The sequence below is a fragment of the Equus asinus genome, chromosome 8 (genome assembly GCF_041296235.1).
Source record: "Equus asinus isolate D_3611 breed Donkey chromosome 8, EquAss-T2T_v2, whole genome shotgun sequence".
NCBI lineage: Eukaryota > Metazoa > Chordata > Mammalia > Perissodactyla > Equidae > Equus > Equus asinus.
Genome location: NC_091797.1, coordinates 401,031 through 408,801, shown reverse-complemented (window position 1 = coordinate 408,801; position 7,771 = coordinate 401,031). Strand labels below are relative to the sequence as shown.

Sequence of the window (7,771 nt, the reverse complement as noted above, 5' to 3'; positions counted from 1 at the left end):
TTGTCTGCTAATGTTGTAATATGATTTCTGAGTAATTGAGTTTCTTTTGACATGATTTCTTATGTAGAAGGTCACTTATTTGGAAGTCTTTTATCTCTATACATGTTATATATTTCATGTAGATATTTCCTCCCTGGTTGTCCTCTAATTATTTTAGAGAGACTTGGAATTACTCATTTTTATTTAAGCCATATAAAATAGCTCCATATCACCAAAGAAATATGATACAGAATTATAGGAAAAATTGGTACTAATGACTGCTTTTGTTCTTAGAAGCAAGAAGGGAAAATAAACTAATTTCTGTTAAAAAAAAGAAAAGAATAAGTATGCTTAAATGTGCTAAATAGATGCTCAGAACTCGCCCCTTGTCATTTAGTATTTTTAAAGCAAAGAAAGATTTACCTCCTCTTCTTTTTCCTTTGGCCTCTTTTATTCAAAGAGACTTAATTTTGTAAATAATTTAGGAGATTAAACTTACCTAAAAGGTGACCGGGAACCTCCCCACGGCCTGTGGGGAAAGCTGATCTTCGTGTGTTCTTCCTGAGATACAAAGAGGCGATGGCAGCCATCTGCAGGCATCTGGAATCTTCGCCCAGGAGCCCAGGGCCTTGGGAAAGTGTCCGTTTTGCCTTAAGGAGATATTCTGACTCTGGATTCACACACACCCCACGAGTGGGTTTAAAATGTGAAGTGGAGACTTGGTTCGACCAAGTGGAAAACTCTTGCTCAGAGGAGAGATTTAGGCCCCTGCTCCTCCCGGGCCACCATGCAGGAACCCAGGCCGAGAAGCAAGCCGTGCTGAACGAGGCCGGCGCCACCTGTGGTCTTGGTGACTGGTTTACTCTGTCACCAAGCCACAGCCCACGCTTGATCAAGTCCATCTGTGCCCTCTCGGGGTGGGTCTCTCCCAGTTGAAAAGAGGCGTTTGAAGTCAAATGGAAAATATCTTGTTTAGCTCACCGTAGGCTCCAGAGCAGAAACACAGCTGTGTTCTACCTCACAACATGGCAGCTTTAGGGAAGGGAAACAACTGGGCGTGACCCCAGTGAAGCATTAGCTCACCCCTGGTAAAATTAGCAACCTGTCTTAAAGGATACGTTAAACGTTGATTTCTTATGTATTAAAATAGGGGTGTATTTTTTACTTAGAATTTTATCTGCTTTTCCCCTGAAAATGTTTTGTTTAAAAAATCAGCTAATAGAGGAACCATGGTATATTTTCAAATAGACATTTTAGTGAGGTCTCAAATTATCTTATAATTGAATTGGTGACAAAACAATGAGTTATCTTCAACTCTTACTATATAAACATATATCCCCAAAATGTATCAACTCTCAATATATTTAATAAGGTCAGGTAGTGGTCATTTTTCATAAGTTTATGCAAGGTTGATCTACTCACTGCTGCTTTTGGGGGCAATCTCACTGATTAATTTAAAAGTGCTATATGTGGTGGCGCATGACTTTCTTTAAGAAGTGTAGTAAGGAAACATAATTTGTATAAGAATTATTTTTAATCATCAAAGGTAGTATAGCCTAGTTATGTTTATTCTTAGCAAGAACTACATTTTGGATTATAATATTTGAATTTTACAGTGAAAATAATTTATAAAATCAGCCATACAGTTATCATGTAGTTTATTATACTAAAAAAAGGATGTATCGTCATATCTTTCTTAGTACAGTTTTCTAAAATGCCTTTCTCTAAAGTAATTTACATGCAGAATGCATGGATTCATTGTATATAAAAATTCTTGTCTCATAATCTAAGAAAAAACTATGAAATTAGGTAAAATAAAAAATTTGCCTAATAATAGCATGATCCTTTAAACTTATCAGAGAATCTCAGATATTTACAAACTGCAGGTAAAATCTTTTTTTTTTTAACATTGTCACCTTCTCACAAGAAACAACTTCTTAAATTTCCACGTTCAGGATAAACAGGGCACCTTTCAAAATTCTTGTAGGAGGTGGCTGGCCAATAGTGGGAAATGACTGGGTGATTAAAAAACAATGTCAAATGGAGAAGAGATTATGAAATGTTATGGAATAAACGCAAAAATATATGTAATACTCTCTTTAATTCTCTTTTGTGGTTAAAGGAAAGAGAGAGCAGTGAAGAATAGTTCAGGCAAACTCATAGACTGAACGCTTCTGTCCTCCCAAATACGTGCATCGGAACCCTCAGCCGAGTGTGAGGGCGTGGAGAGGGGGCCTCGGGGACCTGACGGCTCGTGAGCGTGCAGCCCGGGTGCAAGGGCCCGGCCGTCTGCCAGCCTGCGGAGCTGCGAGAAACCCTCTGTGGTTGGAGCCCGAGGCCTCACAGCTCCTATTGCGCCGGAGCCCGGATGACACGGAGGATGCAGCGCAGGAGGAAGGCGCTGCTCAGACGGCGTCCGCACGCGGGGCGAGGGCTTCTCGTCCCCATGTCGGTCAGGCGGTTCACTGCGACAGTTCAGGCCTCGCACGAGGCCGCCTTCTCGAGGAGGCAGGTGCAGCCGCGCTGCGTGGCTGTCGTGGCTGTCGTGGACCACGCTCCCCAGGCGTGGCCTTCTGTCGGGGCTGCTGGGCTCGGCTGCCTCGGGGCTCGGCTTTAAGCGGCCCCTTTGATGGAGGCCTCTGCGCTGCATCCTCCGTCCTCGGGGGACCAGAGCCACGGCGCAGCCTGGTCTCGGGGCAAAAGGGGACGAAGGTGTCGACGGCCCGCGGGCCAGAGCCTGCGGCCCTCTGCGTGGTGCTTCCCACCATCCCGAAGCAGGGGTCCCGCTGAGCCGCGCGTCCCCGCGGCGGGAGACGGACGACCTTGGGCCTGGGGGCTTCTCCGGAGCGGAGCCTGTGGCGGAGGAGCCAGAAGGGGGCCAGGCAGTGCCTCTGCCGGCTCCACCTTCCAGATCCGTCGTTCATGCGCCTTCCACACACGAATGCCTTAATCCTAATAATCGCCTTTCCCAAAACATCCCAGAATTATCGTTAATTTATGGAATCAGGTTCAAAGTCGGGGACTTCATGATTTCTATCTGATGCAGATTTATCTATTTATATACATGATTATGTGATTTATATCCGGTGCCGCTCCACTTGATCAGGAGACTGGCGAATTTAAAAGTCAGGTTGTCGGACGCTCCCCCCAGGACGCGCTCCCAAGGTGGAATCGTGCAGCGTTGGCAGAGAATCTCAGTGGACGCTCCGTTAAAGAGCAGGGCGGTGCGGGGCCCACGGCGGCGAGGCCACGGCGATTCTTGAATCCCGCCGGACGACTGTCGCCTCTCCCGACCCTGGAGGAAGGGACCGTTCCTGCCTCAGGTGCTGACTCTGCTCCCTGGGGCTTAGCTGGAGAGGAGGGAGATTGTATCAACTCTTGTCTTGGTGAAGGTATTCAGAAGCCATTGGGATTTTCAAGATAAGCAAAGAAAAAGTTTTTCATTTTAAGCTGTTTTTGACATTTCTATGCTTCTTTAATATGACATCTCCTAGGACATCATCACACAGGTCTCCAGATTTGTAAGGTTCTCAGTGATATGTACGCATATTCTTTCCTTTATTTTATTAAAAATGTTGTATTTCATTTTTTGACTGGGTAATATATTTTATTGGCCCAAACATCAAAAAGTAGACAAGAATATAAAGTGAACAATCTACTTCCCAATATAGTTTTATTTTTCTTCTCTCCCTCTTTTTTTCCCACACAGAATAGTATATGCTATAAGTACTATGCAGTATTCTTTTTAGCATTTAACACATCTTGTAGATTTCTCCTTATCAGTGCAGAAAAGGCTCCCTCATTATTTTTTAAAGCCATTATTCCATTTAATGGATATATCATTATTTATTTAACCAGTCACCCACTAAAGGACAGTTAAGGTGTTTTAAATGTTTTGCTATTGCAGATGATGCAAAAAATAATCTTACACATGTCTTTTAACACACTGGTGAGTATAATATAGGAAAAAAATCCAAATGTGGAAATGTTGAGTCAGAGGGTTTATGAGTACATAATTTTGAAAGAAATTACTAAAATGCCTTTGATAGAATTTCTAACAACTTGACTCCCACCAACAATGTAGAGAGGGCCTCTTTATTTACAGCCTGGCCAGCAGTATGTTGGCAAAAGTCTGGAATTTGCACTAATTCCTAAGTGAAAGAAGAAGTTGCATTTCTTTTATCGTGAAGGAGGAAGAACTTATTTCATGTATTTAACAGCTATTTGCATTTTTTAAAACATATTAACTGTTCCTAGGCTGTGACCATGTTCCAGTGGGTTGCTGGATTTTGTCTTATTGCTTTCGGTAGATATTGGGTGAGTGAGTATTGTAGGAGCTGCATATATACCAAGGAAATTAGTCCTTTTTAGATTATTTGAATTGTAAATATTTTTCATATTTACAGACTTCGCTTATAGTTTTTTAAAAAATTATTTAGAACTTTTTTGTTTTTCTTTTACATATGGCCTAGCGTCGATTTTTCTTTTATGGTTCTAGATTTTGTGTACTGAAAAGCCTCTATTTTAAGATTATAAAAATACTTCTCACGCACATTTCCTCCAGTATTTGTATTATTTTGTTTTGTTCCATTTCGTCCCTGATCCTTTCAGAATTGGTTCTGGTGAGTGTGTAATATAGAGATCCAGCTTTTTATCTACGTGGCTACCCAGTTATCTGCGCCACTTATTCTACAGTCCATCTTTTCTCCACAGATATGAAATGCCACTTTCATCATATGCCAAATTTTGTATATTTTGGTTTCTATTTCTGAACTTCATTTCTTTCCTTAAGTTTACATCTGTCTTCATGCAACAGTTCCATATTGATTTAATTAATGAGGCTTTACAGTGTTTATGTGGAAGAGTTACTCCTTCCTCATTACTCTTTCCCAGAATTTTCCTGAATGTTCTTATATATTTGTTTTTCCTATATAAACCTTAGAATGATCTTATTGACCTTAATTTGTTCTGGAAATACAAAATTGACTTCTTTTTGGATGCCATTATGTTTACAAATTAGCTTTGAGAAGATGGATGTCTCTGTGGAATTTTCCTGTCCCAGAACATGGGCTCCATTCTGCTTCTTCAGCCTGTTTTTCATGTCCTCCAGAAGCATTCTAAATTCTACGTGTGGTTCTTGTGTATTTCTCATTAAGTGCTTTTCTTTCTGATTCCACTTATGGCTCATCGAATGTGATGCTGAGGAGGAAACTTGGTCGCTGTTTTAACCCTGGCTCAACATCCACATTCCTTGCAGGATTAGTAGAAACAGTAGACAGATCGTGCAGTAAGAAGGCAGATGAAAATTTTCGGTGAGAATGAGGAGGCAGGTGGGAGGGTTTAGCATATTGGGTGCTAACTAGCTTTTGTCATCCCATCCTAAGAAAGCCACCAGATTTGTCTGCCACACACAGCACAGGAAAAGCACATGTACATAAAAAAGCCAAGGAAGGTAGAACAGTTGTCATTTAGAATCAGAAAAGAAGTAGATCTAAGAATTTTTATCCATTAGGCTTGGCTGCATATAATAGCCATCCCAAATAAGAGTGAATTTAAACAAGATAGAGGTTTACTTCTCTCTCTTGTATGTGAGTTCTGGGTTTTGGCACTGCAACATTGGCATGGTAATTGCATACATGTCAGCGATCCAGGCTCCTTATTTATTTTCTGCTACTATCCTTAGTGTGCGATTCCCATCCTCCAGTTTGCCTCGTGGTTCAAGATGGCAGCCGAGGCTTTTGCCAACATGCACATTTCAGGCATGAGGACAAAGGAAGAGGAGCAGGGCGAGAAGTGTGTGCCCCTAAGCTGAGGCAGCCCTCTTCTAAGACCTTCCAGAAGCCTCTCTCTTTGCCTGGTCACCCCATCCTTATACGTACAAGGAGCTGCTCCCAAGGATATGGAGATTGTGTTCCTAAGGAAGGAGGGAGTGGATTTCAGGGAGGCAACTTCTCGTCCTGGCCATGGTGAGGAAACATTTTCATTTTTTCCCAAAGGTATTGAGAAGGGAGAAGGAAAATACCAAGGGGAAAATGGGAAAGTGAGGAAAGTGAGTACAGTTTGATCATTTTTCCTGTTTTAGCATCATTTGAGACAATCTAGTGTTCAGCAAAATCTGAGCTGTCAGTCACTGCTTTCGTCTTGTGCTTTTTCAACTCTGAAATGTTTTCGAGAGGAGTTAAACTTCATGTTCTCTCTCTCTTCTCGAACTGAGGAACCTCAGTAAGGAGTTAAAATATAATTTCCAAAGGGTGCAGTTTGTACAGGGCTCACAAGATGATGAAGACATAGTCTCTGCCTTTGAGTTCAAAGGGCGTCCAGAGGCAGTGATGACGGTTTTTTCTCTTTGGAGGCCAGCAGACTGGCCAGAGTTGGAAGCAGCTTCCAAGGGCCCTGAGGTAAAGCTGGGGCGGGTGTTGGGGGTGTTTCCTCCTGTGGGTCCCAGAGTAGGGGACACCGATTTAGTGCATGCAGCACAGCATGACTATTTGGTTTGTTTTTGTATTATTTATTTGGGGAACTTTCCCTTTATACTTAAATATTAATGAAATTATGTCCAATATTGACTTTGTTATGCTCTTACTTTATCACAATACTTATAAGTAAATAATCTTTCATGATACTTGTCTCAGTTTTGTGTGTGTGTGTGTGTGTGAAGGAGAAAGAGAGAGAGATGGAGAACATAAAATGTAAGACTTATAATCTGGGTGAAAAATCCTACCTTAGAGGGCAAAAATAATCTGTTGCTAAGAGAGGCCTGAAGACATTGACCCTCCAGATTCCAGAGTCTGAGCAGCCTCTGGCCCCTGAGGCCTCACCTGCCTGAGGAGGAGCTCTGGGGTGGCTTTCAATTCTGGGACTTCACTACAGAATCCAGATATTCTGATGTGTAAAATAACTTTATTCTTTAAGTGACCATAAATATATTAAAACATTACATTACATTTTAGGTTCTCAACCGTAGCTATTTAATATTTTTCAATATATTCAAAACTGTATGCAAAGAAACTTGTAAGACTTTCATATATTCCTTGGAATATCTTATTTTTCTTGATTTTTTTCTTTTGGCCATTGTATTGGACGTATTGTATTACTTTCCAGTATAAATTACAGGAACTTGCATGGTGGCATAGAAAAAACATTTTTTTTGGTGAGGAAGATTGTCCCTGAGCTAACATCTGTGGCAATCTCCCTCTGTTTTGTATGTGGGATGCCACCACAGCATGGCTTGATGAGCGGTATGTAGATCTGTTTCCAGGATCTGAACCCATGAACCCCGGGCTGCCACACTGGAGGGTGTGAACTTAACCACTAGGCCACCAGGGTGGGCCCCCAGAAAAAATATTTTTTAAGAAAAATTAAGGTAACATCTTTTAAAAGACATCCATCAGTTGGTGAATGGATAAACTATGGTCCATGAATTCACTGGAATATGATTCAGTGCTAAATAGAAATGAGCTATCAAGCCATAAAAAGACATGGAGGAAATTTAAATGCATATTAAGTGAAAGAAGCCAGTTTGAAAAGGCTTTGTACTGTATGCTTCCAACTATATGACATTTTGGAAACGATAACGCTATGGAGACAGTAAAAAGATCAGTGGTTGCCCGGGGTTACCGGGAGGGAGGGATGACTAGACAGAGTACGGAGGATTTTTAGGGCAGTAAAATGATTCTATATGATACTATAATGATGGACACATGACGTTATATATTTGTCAAGATGCATGGAATGTACAAAACCAAGAGTGAACCCTAATATAAGCTGTGGACTCTGAGTGATAGCACGGTGT

The 7,771-nt window shown here is 41.5% G+C and overlaps 1 protein-coding gene and 1 long non-coding RNA gene across 13 annotated transcripts in view; one reads left to right on the top strand and one right to left on the bottom strand.

The window, feature by feature from the left end:
• Positions 1–7,771, top strand: part of KCNQ5 (potassium voltage-gated channel subfamily Q member 5) — a 481,904-nt gene that overhangs the window by 91,983 nt on the left and 382,150 nt on the right. The window lies entirely within an intron of this gene.
• The window catches only part of LOC123288425 (uncharacterized), a 70,648-nt gene that overhangs the window by 39,864 nt on the left and 23,013 nt on the right, over positions 1–7,771 (bottom strand). For all 3 annotated transcript variants that reach the window (XR_011504901.1, XR_011504902.1, XR_011504903.1), the window contains one exon: positions 479–3,329. This is a non-coding gene — a long non-coding RNA (uncharacterized lncRNA). The remainder of the gene's footprint in view (positions 1–478; positions 3,330–7,771) is intronic.